The 11,118-nt window shown below is 39.9% G+C and overlaps 1 long non-coding RNA gene across 1 annotated transcript in view; it reads left to right on the top strand.

Moving 5' to 3' along the window:
* Positions 1-7,956: 7,956 nt before the first annotated feature.
* The window catches only part of LOC121042743 (uncharacterized), a 93,899-nt gene continuing 90,737 nt past the window's right edge, over positions 7,957-11,118 (top strand). Inside the window, exon 1 of the long non-coding RNA XR_005796421.1 lies at positions 7,957-8,343. This is a non-coding gene — a long non-coding RNA (uncharacterized LOC121042743). The remainder of the gene's footprint in view (positions 8,344-11,118) is intronic.

Here is an 11,118-nt window from a genome sequence, read left to right as displayed (position 1 = left end):
AATCCTCATGTTGAAATGAGATGCCTCTTAGGACTTGCTCCAATGTTTGTGAAACTGAAAGTTCTCATAGCTTCTCCCAGATGTCCCCTAAGGTTTCCCTGAAGGCCGTGTGATTCCTTTCTCTTCAAGCAACATTTACAGCTTCTCTTTTCTGACTTAGCACTCTCACCCAATTTTGGTGTAGCCCAAAGAGAATCAGGAAGACTGGAGACACACATTTCTCCTCCTCTTTTAATAATACTACTTCTAGCTTTACTGCCTTTTATTTATGGTAACCACCATAGAAATAGAAATTATAGTCATACTGGGCATCACAGTGAAATAAAATTTCTAATCATGAGTATTCTTTATTTTAAGATGGTTCCTCTTTTCCTGACTGCTTCCTTGTCTTCATAATTCTAAGAGCAATGACTCATAACTTTCTTTCTCACTTTGTTCTCTAGCTGAGTAATTTGTGAGTGGAAATTTGCATTGAATAGTAATCTACTTTCTGAAATTGCTGGTAGTTACAACAGCCTCAGCTTGTACCAGAAGCTTTTTGAACATCTCCATTACCTCTTCCGAACAAACTATTCTTAGCCAACTTTAAAACTGAAACTCAACAGGTTGTTAAATATAGAATTAAAGTAATTTGTTTACATCTGCTAAGAGGATTTAGCAACAGGAAGTTAATTGTTTATCTCGAATAATTGAAACTCATTCTTCTAGCTTTTGCTCTAATTGCACCAAAAGTAAAATGTTTCCGTGTACTCCCTTAAAAGTTTATGTTCATTTTCTTTGTGAGTCAACAGCATTGTGCATAACTTTTAGAATAGAGTTTGTTCACTGGATGTGGACTTTTATAATTAGCCAATAAAATGACCACTTTGTATATGTGCTGCCAAAGTGAGCACTAAAATGACCACTTTGAACTACTAGATGATGCAATGCCCATCGATGTTAGTGACCTTATCATCCTCTTTGTATAGACATTTGTACAATTCTTTGAACGTTTTATTGCTCCTTGACTTAAATACTCTGCAACATCTAGTGAACATGAAACAGCAATGAGTCACCAAAAGCAAACATGCTAAATGTAATAAAACTGAGGAGTACCTGGGTGGCTCAGTTGGTTGAGCGTCCAACTTCGGCTCAGGTCATGATCTCACAGTCTACTGTCTGTGGATTTGAGCCCCGCAATGGGCTCTGTGTTGACAGCTTGGAGCCTGGAGCCTGCTTCAGATTCTGTGTCTCCCTCTTTCTGCCCCTCCCCCATTGGTGCTCACTCTCTCTGTCTCTCTCTCAAAGTAATAAATAAACATTAAAAAATTTTTTAAAAATAAACATAATAAAATTGAAACTGAAATTGTAAGGTGTTTCAATTAGGATCAAGATTAATCTGCTTTAACAAAGACAGAGGTTTAAACAATATATAATTTTATTTCTCACTTAACAGTCTGATGTATTTCTCACATAATGTTGAGACGTTGGCTCCTTCCATCCTGCAGTACCACACCAGTGTCCCCTAAATATTAGCCCTGTCTGCTTGTTCTTAGGTGGCTTGCCACCATGTCCAAGTTCTAGGCACCAGGATGGCAAAAGAAGAGATACATTTTCCATTCAAGGAGCACAACTCAGACATTGTCACTTCTGCTCACATTCTGTTGGTCAGAAATTAGTCATTATAGCCACACATAGACACAATGGAGGGTGGGACATATGCCCAGCTGGAACTTGGGATTCTATCCCTTAAGGGAATATAGAAAGATGGATATGATATGCCAAAAGTTGTGACTCTTCAGTCTCTGATGAATGCTCATTGGATTAAGCCGGTTGGCTGTGGATTCAACCGTGAAGGAAGAAAACAGAGGCAAGAGCACGCACCATTAGCAAAATGTTGAAAGTATGTTGTCAAAAGCCAAGTCTGAAAGATATACAAAACTTATGGGTCCCGGTAACTGAAGCTCTCCTTATAACTTGCAAGTTTATGGTTTGATTTTCAAAGATCTGGCCTTTGAATTTATTTAGAGTAACACGCTTTGTGTGAAAACAATGAACAACATATCTGCATGAAAATTTCTGGCTTGTCTTTTGTTTTGAAATTTTATGGCAGAATCAGTGTTACAGAGAAAGCTAGATGCTTTGAGTAGCCAAGTTTTCAGTGAAGAATATAATGTGGTGGGTGTCAGTACTTTCTAGACAAAGCTTCTCTACTGAACCTTAGAACATGCTTTTGAGTTTGTGTACAAGGAAGACTTGGTCATCAGGCATCATCAGTGTCCACTTTAACCAGAGCTGCTCTTGAGGGAAGCAGCGCTTTCTAATATCCTGCTCTTGTGTGGCACTGTCAGTCTGCCTGGAGAAGGGAACAAGAGCACAGCCTGAGAGCAAGTGAAGTGTTAGGAAGCATGAAGTGCCAAAGCCCAGCCTGGGTTCCGGTAGACCGGAGAACAAGATGAGTGGAAAAGTCCGGGATCTCACTTTAGAAGGGGGAAGAGTCACATGGTACTCTTCTGCTCTGGTCCATTTGAGCGCCTCAGAACCTCAGCAACTGGTGAGGGAATGACTGGGGTGGCCATCTTGTTCAACACCAGAGCCACTATGGCTTGAAATGTTTAATACCAGACCAGAACTAAATAGCCACATGCTTGGGGTTCTTTGAGGAGTCCCCCATGTCTCCCCCCCCCCAGCCATTTTATATTTCATCTATTAACCTACTACAGCCCTTAGGGACTCTGACAAATATGAGATGCTATAGCTTCCTTTGGCTCTAGTGGCATGAATTTTCTACCACTGAAGGCAATCTTTCAGGTTAAGCAATAAAAGTGAAGACATTGTCTCTGAAAGCCACAGTCTGGCTTTGGGAGGACAAGGGAGTGGGATGTTGTATCTCTAGTTCTTTCTTTAGCTCATAATCATTTATAACTGACATATTTATTTGATCAACTATTTGCCACATTGGGAGTCAGAGAAGTGTGAATAAGTATGCCAGCAACTATACAGTCTGACTGAGTAGGGGCTGTTTTGCAGGGGATAAGCTAAGGAGGGCAGGGCCTGGGAATTACGTTGTACAGAGGCAGGTTGTGAGTGTGGAGCAGAAAAGTAGGAGTGGCACATAAGCGTCATCCAGTGAAACATATTCTCCAAGGCTGCTCCTGCTCTGACTTCTTCTAGGCTTAGAACGTCTGGGTTGGAAGCAACGTTATTGTGATTGTCCAATTCACTGTGGTTCAGTAAATGGAATATTTTTTCATCTTAATTTTTTTCATAATATATTCATAATTTTTTTGCTACTCATACCACTGCATTTTCAATACTTTGATCTTTAAATAGTTATATTATGATGAATTATGAATTTGGGTTAGAGCTTTTTTGCTATAGCCTTTGATGAGATTAGCGTGTCTCTGTGAGAAGCCTGTATCTTATGAATAGTACAGATCTTTAATGATATGTCTCTTTAACCCAAACAAGTTTGAAAAAATAACCACATTTCTTTATGTATAAATATTTTTATAAGTCTTTATGGGATCAAAGATAGTTCCTTTAATAATGGATGAGAAACTATCGATCAATGGAAAATGCACTGCACCTAGATTCAGAGGACCTAGGTTGTCATGGGTCCTGCTGAAATGATTTTGTTGTATTTTTAATCAACTGGATACCTAGTTAAAAACTTACAATGAGAAATACACCTTCCCCATGATCAGAACAGTCATATCTATTGACTACGGGTCTAATCCCAGTATTAGGGTATTGGGAAATAGGTATAGTATTACTTCTGATGTAATTTCTCATGATCTTAATTCATATTTTATAATATTAGAGGTTTGGATAAGATAGCCTTTAAAGTTCCTTTCAATTCTAAAAATTCGTATTGCATGGTCTGCATCATGGGAAAGGGAAGCCCCGCACAGAACTTGGAATGTAGATGGGTTCAGTGCCAGGCACTGTGGTAAACTCTCACTGTGCATTATTTGTTTAATCTTCACAATTCATGAGGTAGGTATTGTTATCATCATTTTTACAGGTGAAGAAACTGAGAATTAAAGGTGTTAAGGAACTTGCTCAATATCCTACAGCTAGTGAGAGGTAGAGTTGAGATTTTGAACATATGTATGTGGGACTCCAGAGTTTTGGGGATGAAGATTGTGCTTTATTTTATTTTATTTTAATTTGTTTTAATGTTTATTTATTTTTGAGTGAGAGAGAGACAAAGCATGAGCAGGGAGAGGACCAGAGAGAGAGGGGGAGACACAGAATCCGAACCAGGCTCCAGGCTCTGAGCTGTCAGCACAGAGCCTGACACGGGACTCGAACTCACAGGCTGTGAGATCATGACCTGAGCCAAAGTCAGACGCCTAACCTACTGAGCTACCCAGGGACCCCAGAAGACTACGCTTCTTAACTGTTATTTAGTAGCAGTTTTGAGGAATGTTTAACTACCCAAGAGCAATAAACAGTCTGATCAACAAGTTTTTACTCTATAACAAATGATGTAGCAGCAATATTTCTCTAGATATTTTCTATATGCCTATTATTATAAGTTTATAAGATTTGAAAACTGAAAGGGCAAAGTGACCTCTGATACAAATAGCAAAATAACATCGGATTAAATCATCTTCCTTCAAATCTAATGAAATGAACAGAAGTGGTGAAAAAAGGCAACAATTCATGAACGAACAAAGGAGAACACCTTTGTATGAACTCCTTTGTATGAACTTCAGTGTAAACTTCAGAGTGACGGCTAAGGCAAGTGACGAGTTGTGCTATGGCTCCTTTCTTCATACCCACTCACCAGGAGCAGTACTGAGAACTCTGAGCGTTTTTATTAATGTCATCCACTGTGGACGGAAGCAGCCTGAGGGAGTAAGTAGGTAGCCCTGGATAAGTAAAGGGAAATGTCTTAAGTGTAGTTGACCCAACTTCTCTTGATGGGGCCTTGAGGTGGGTGGGGTGGGTGAGGTGGAGGGGGGCAAGAAGGGCCTCCATAGCTTCTGATCCTTCAGGCCCCCGAGGGTGGGTAGGATGAATGAGAGGCTTATCTCCACAGCTGGGTGGGGTGGGCACTGGTGCAAGATGTTTAACTGGCCTCCAAAGGAGAAATTAGAGGCTCCCCCCTACCTAGTACGGGTTTGACCTCACTCACAGGCCTCCCAACATGCCCTCGGCTAAAGATAAGTGTATTGAAAGCAATTCCAATACAATGAATTAGCTTCCTATGGGCAGACAGACTGGTCCTAAATAAAGTGGAAGCATTATATCAGACCAAATAAAAGTCACAACAGAGCTAGCTAATGAAAATGAAAAACCAAAAATGGCATGGCGATAAGTAAACACCTTAGAACAAGAAGATGAAAGAGAAGGAAAAGAAAAATGAGAAAAAAAAGGAAGAACATGGTACAAAAAGACATGCTTTAAGGGGGAGAATGGCTTTTAACATAATAAAAGTACAGCTTTTTCAAATAAGATTCCCCGAGAGAGCTTTAAGGTACAGAATTGCTTTATGACCCTATTATTCTATAAAACTAAGGCCTTAAAATAAGATAATAAAATAGCAGAATGAACTCAACAGGGACATTTCAGAGCTAAGAAAACTAGTTGCAACTCCAAAGAGCACCATGATAGATCTAAAAAATTATTTAGGAAGAGCAAGGAACAAGAGAGACAGTGGTTGAAAATAAAATTAGGGGGCGCCTGGGTGGCACAGTCGGTTAAGCGTCCGACTTCAGCCAGGTCACGATCTCGCGGTTCCGTGAGTTCGAGCCCCGCGTCAGGCTCTGGGCTGATGGCTCAGAGCCTGGAGCCTCTTTCCGATTCTGTGTCTCCCTCTCTCTCTGCCCCTCCCCCGTTCATGCTCTGTCTCTCTCTGTCCCAAAAATAAATAAACGTTGAAAAAAAAAATTAAAAAAAAAAAGAAAATAAAATTAGTGGAATGGAAGAAATGCATGACATAATCAGTGAATGCAGAGAAAAGGGACAAAGAAATTAAAATATGTAGAAGGCAGTCAGTATGGAGGACAGAGACCAGCCAACAGAGACAACAAAATGGAACAGGAAAGGTAGTTAGATATGTGATAAAAGAAACTTTCCCTGGAATTAACAAATGAAATCTTAAGCTAGAAGGTCACTCTGTATGCTAGAAAAAAATTGATTCAACACAATAAACATGCAGACACCCTTTGGTTAAGTTACTGAAATTAAAGGATAAGAAAAGAAATCTTTAGCTATTCAGAAAGAAAAAGTAAGTCACCTATAAGGAGGAAAATGAGGATTGCCTTAGACTTCTCAGCAATATTCAAAGCCAGAACATGATGGAATAATGTTTACAAACTTCTGAGGACAAGAAAGTGGGACCCACTCAAAAACTGTTTGGTTATAAAGTCAGCAAGAAGGCTGTCTCAAACATGGAAAAATACACAGAAAGTAGTGTTTAGAATCTGGTATGAAAGATACAGAATTTGAGAGACTTTCTTGGGAAAACAAAACAAAACAAAACACAATACATTTGACATTGAAATTCTGCCAAAGAAATGAATGAAGATCAAGAATTTATGACTCGTAAAAGAATCAGAAATGGACACTGGACCCATGTTTAAAAAGAACGAAGATGAAATAATGAGGAGTATTGCAGTTACAGCACACAATGTGATGGTTTATAACCTGGCCAAGTAAAAATATAAGCAATGAACAATAGAACAGGGAAAAGTGTAGGTGGGAGGACTAACCAAAGTGTATCACTTCATCTTTCAGAGCACAGTCAATTCATGCTGTCTCAAATTAAACCACATTGTTTAAAAACAAACAAACAACGAAACAGCAGCAGCATTTCCAAAACTTTGATTTTTATAATCTCTGTGCTTAACCTAAGAGCCAGCAAGGCAAGGCAGCCTATGTGTGCCAGATTCACCTGCAGCTATGTTTTGGTTTTGTAAGGTCAGTTCAGCATTTTTAACTATTTTAAAATATGAATGTTTTTAGATGGGGGGTGAACTTGCCAGTTAACCCCAATTTCCATCGTATTTCACCCTCTTAGGGATCTGCCTGGCTTTGCCTGTGGGGGACTCTTTAGGAACTAAAATCTCTTGTGAAGAATTATGTGTCTGAACTTCAATCATTCCTAGTGTAAGATGAAATAGTAATTGATCAATAGATATATTCCTCTCATTTGTTTTGTAAAACAAGGTATTTTTCTCTTGCACAACCAATGACATTTTCCCATATGTTAGAATGACATAAATCTGTCTCTTGGCAAATCACTGTTTCCTTAACTTGGCTGCCACCAGGCCTTGACTCCAGTGGCAATCAGAAGTGATACAGAGTAACTTTCCTGAAAGATCCCTTTTACCACATAGGAACACTCCTGGGAAGCTTCTCCTTAGGTGGTGTCTTTCTTATGCTATTTAAAGCCTTAGGGCTTAGCTGTTGTCACCTACCAGCTATTTCTTTGGGTCAGTTTTAACTTTCAGCCCTTTAAATAGAGTATGGATGGGGACTGAAAAGGAGCCAGAAGGAACAGCTGATTGGCTGTGAAGGCCCCATGGGGAGGATCTGACACCCGCCTTAGAGGCTGAGCTGGTCATTCTAAGAAAAACTACGTGGGTGGCCCCAGGGGCTACTCTGATGGCTTTAGAACTGGCATCTGATGGGCACTGGAAGGACTAGCCCTCCAGCAGGAGACTAGCGACCGGGCACTGCAAAAAGAACTGCACAATTCTTAAGTTAGTATTTCTTTTCTTTTCTTTTCTTTTCTTTTCTTTTCTTTTCTTTTCTTTTCTTTTCTTTTCTTTTATGTTTATTTATTTTTGAGAAAGAGAGTGCAAGCAGGGGAGGGGCAGAGAGAGAGGAAGACACACAGAATCCAAAGCAGGTTCCAGGCCAGAAACTGTCAGCACAGAGCCTGACGCGGGGTTCAAACTCACGAACTGAGTGATCATGACCTGAGCCGAAGTCGGACACTCCACCGACTGAGCCACCCAGGTGCCCCATAAGGTAGTATTTCCACATCCAGGTACTTCATCAGATCTTCAGCCATTTGCGATGGCAAAAGACACTACCTTAGAAAGGCGAAACTAGCCTTTTATTTAAACTAAATACTGCACTAATCAAGAGAGAGATGCCTCTCACTCTTAGGTTTCTAATTTATAAATATTTCCATATTTGGAAGGTGTTCCATAGGAGAGAATAAAGGCTGGACCGTTTAATGGTAGCAGTGAGAATGGGGGAGGTGGTTTCATACCGACCTGCTCCCCCACCCTATTCTCATGGCTGCCATCACACAGGCCACAGGAAAGGAAGACTCAGAGTTTGTTTCCTGACTGGATGTGGGAACAGAGAAGGAATCAAGCTCCATAACTTGAACAACAGGTAACATGAACCATGGACAGGTTGAGGGTTTTATACACTTAACACAAAGCGTTCTCACTTGCACATGTACTGCTTTGGTAGGGAATACCGTTGGGGGCAGAGCATCTCCTTTAGTAAGAAGACATTTCTCTGTCTTAGCAGTGCTTACAACGACAACTCTCTTAGGATAACCTCTGTAAGCCCAGGACAGATTACCAAGTACAGACAGACGCCTTATACATCGCATTTTTCTCATGGAAAAAGGTTCATGAATGTGTGTAAAGCTGGTCACCATTAACCTATTGGTTGACTTCAAAGCTCAGCACTGAGAAAGGTAAATTGCTTGCTACTAAAATATTCAGGTATATAGAGCCGTCACCCTTTCCGCCATGTGAGGACACAGCAAAAAGACAGCTATCTATGAGCCAGGAAGTGGGCTGTCACCAGACAGTGAATTTGTTGGTGACTTGATCTTGGACATTCCAGTCTCCAGAACTGTGAGAAATACATTTCTGGGGGTGTCTGGGTGGCTCAGTCAGTTCAGCGTCTGACTCTTGATTTCAGCTCAGGTCATGATCTCGTGGTTTGTGGGACGGAGTCCCAAGTTGGTCTCTGTGCTTGGGGTTCTCTCTCTTCCTCTCTCTCTCTGCCCCTCCCCCACTCTCTCTCTTTGTCTCTCAAAATAAATAAATAAATAAATAAACATTAAAAAAATACGTTTCTGCGTTTATAAGCTATCCAATATATGATATTTTTGTGTCAGCAGCCTGAATGCACTAAGACAATACAGATTTTTTTTTAAACATTTTTTTTTAACACTTACTCATTTTTGAGAGACAGAGAGAGACGGAGCATGAGTGGAGGAGGGGTAGAGAGAGGAGACACAAAATCTGAAGCAGGCTCCAAACTGTCAGCACAGAACCTGATGCAGGGCTCGAACTCACTAACTGGGAGATCATGACCTGAGCTGAAATCAGATGCTTAACTGACTGAGCCACCCAGGTATCCCAGACAATACAGATTTCTAAGTGTAGTATATCTTAAGTCTTTAAATACTCTTTATAAATGTAATTAAATTCAGTGACACATTCTAAAATAAGGAGAAACAATGAAAATTTCAATAAATAATAGGGTTAATATGCCAATTTCTATAATATGCCAGATTGTCTTCAACATTTGCAAACAAATTAAAACACACAAAGATTTTCTTGATATTTGTAAAGCTTATTCCCAAACTTAACACAAAAGAATGAATAATGGATTTGGTTACCTTACCATCCTTGTTCTTATTTCACTGTCTTCTTAGTGTTATAGAGTCATTTGTCCAATGAACAGATTTACCAACTCAGTTGGGTTGGGGTTACCGGTTCTTAACCCCCACCCTGCAATTGGGTTATGAATTAGATCAGTGGTTGTCAAACTTTTTGGTGTCAGGATCCTTTTATACTTCTAAAAATTATTGAGAACCACAGAAAGCTTTTGCTTATGTGGTTATAACTTAATATTTACTATAACAGAAGTTAAACCTAAGAAATTTAAACAATATTTTTATTGATTCATTTAAAAAACCAATATTAGGGCCGCCTGGGTGGCTCAGTTGGTTAAGCGACCGACTTCGGCTCAGTCATGATATCGCAGTTTGTGAGTTTGAGCCCCGCGTCGGGCTCTGTGCTGACAGCTCAGAGCCTGGAGCCTACTTCAGATTCTGTGTCTCCCCCTCTCTCTATCCCTCCCCTGCTCATGCTCTGTGTCTCTCTGTCTCTCAATAATAAACAGTAAAAAAAAAAATAAATAAATAAAAATAAATAAATAAATAAATAACCAATATTAAACACGTTACATTTTAACACAAACAATACATTTTTATGGGAAAAGACCCTGTTTTTTTCCAAAGCAAAAGAAATGAAAAGAAAATTAAAGTGGCATAACTTTACAATGTTGCAAATCTTTTCCTGGAAAATTCCACTGGATACTAGTGAGAGAATGAGAGAGAAAAAGGCCAATAATTTGTTAGTATTATTACGAAAATAAGTTGAAGTACTGGAGCTGCTTGAAAGGGTCACTCTCAGGAGTCTCTGAACCACACTTTGAGAACCGTTATGTTAGATAATAATGAGTTAGATGACCAAGCCAGGACCTGAGTGTTATACACCAGGATAATTCGCCCAAAGCCACGGGTTAACAACTTGCTGAGGTTTCTCTCACAGTTGACTTGCCCGCTGTGTCAGTGGGGGGTGAGGGGCAAGTCTATGCCTTTCATCACATGTCCCCTAGGCAACTTTTAGATTTCATCCTTACTTAATTTTTTTCAACTTTTAATCACCTGATCTAGGAAGATGGAAAGCTTTTTACTGAATGATTGGGACTTACTGAACTCTGCACTATTTCACCTAGATCTTAATAATCCCCTTTGTTTTCTAGTTAGACTGTACATTATTTTTTATATTTTTCTTTTCTGCCAGTTGACCGCAATTCTTTAGGTAATTTGTTACTAGGGCCCTGAGCCCAGTTTTCTTGCATGTAAATAGTCAAGCATCTGGACACCACTTAACGTTGTTTGTTTTCACAGAAGCTGGATGACCCCTTGTTAGAGAAATTGTCGAAGTGGCTCCTTCACTAGGCGGGAAATTGGGCTAGATCAATGATCTCAAAGTTCTTTCCATTTGAAGATTCTATGCTACTTTTGCTGTCTCCTTGCAGCCCTGAAAAACGCGGTCTGCTCTGAGGAACACTGGAGGTCATGACCTCTGCTTGCTTTTTTCATGTTCAGTCTCTTCTTTGTCCTTCGTTGAAGAG

This window comes from Herpailurus yagouaroundi, unplaced genomic scaffold (genome assembly GCF_014898765.1).
Source record: "Herpailurus yagouaroundi ecotype Mexico unplaced genomic scaffold, PumYag 186, whole genome shotgun sequence".
Lineage (NCBI taxonomy): Eukaryota > Metazoa > Chordata > Mammalia > Carnivora > Felidae > Herpailurus > Herpailurus yagouaroundi.
This window is presented reverse-complemented; position numbering and strand designations above follow the sequence as displayed.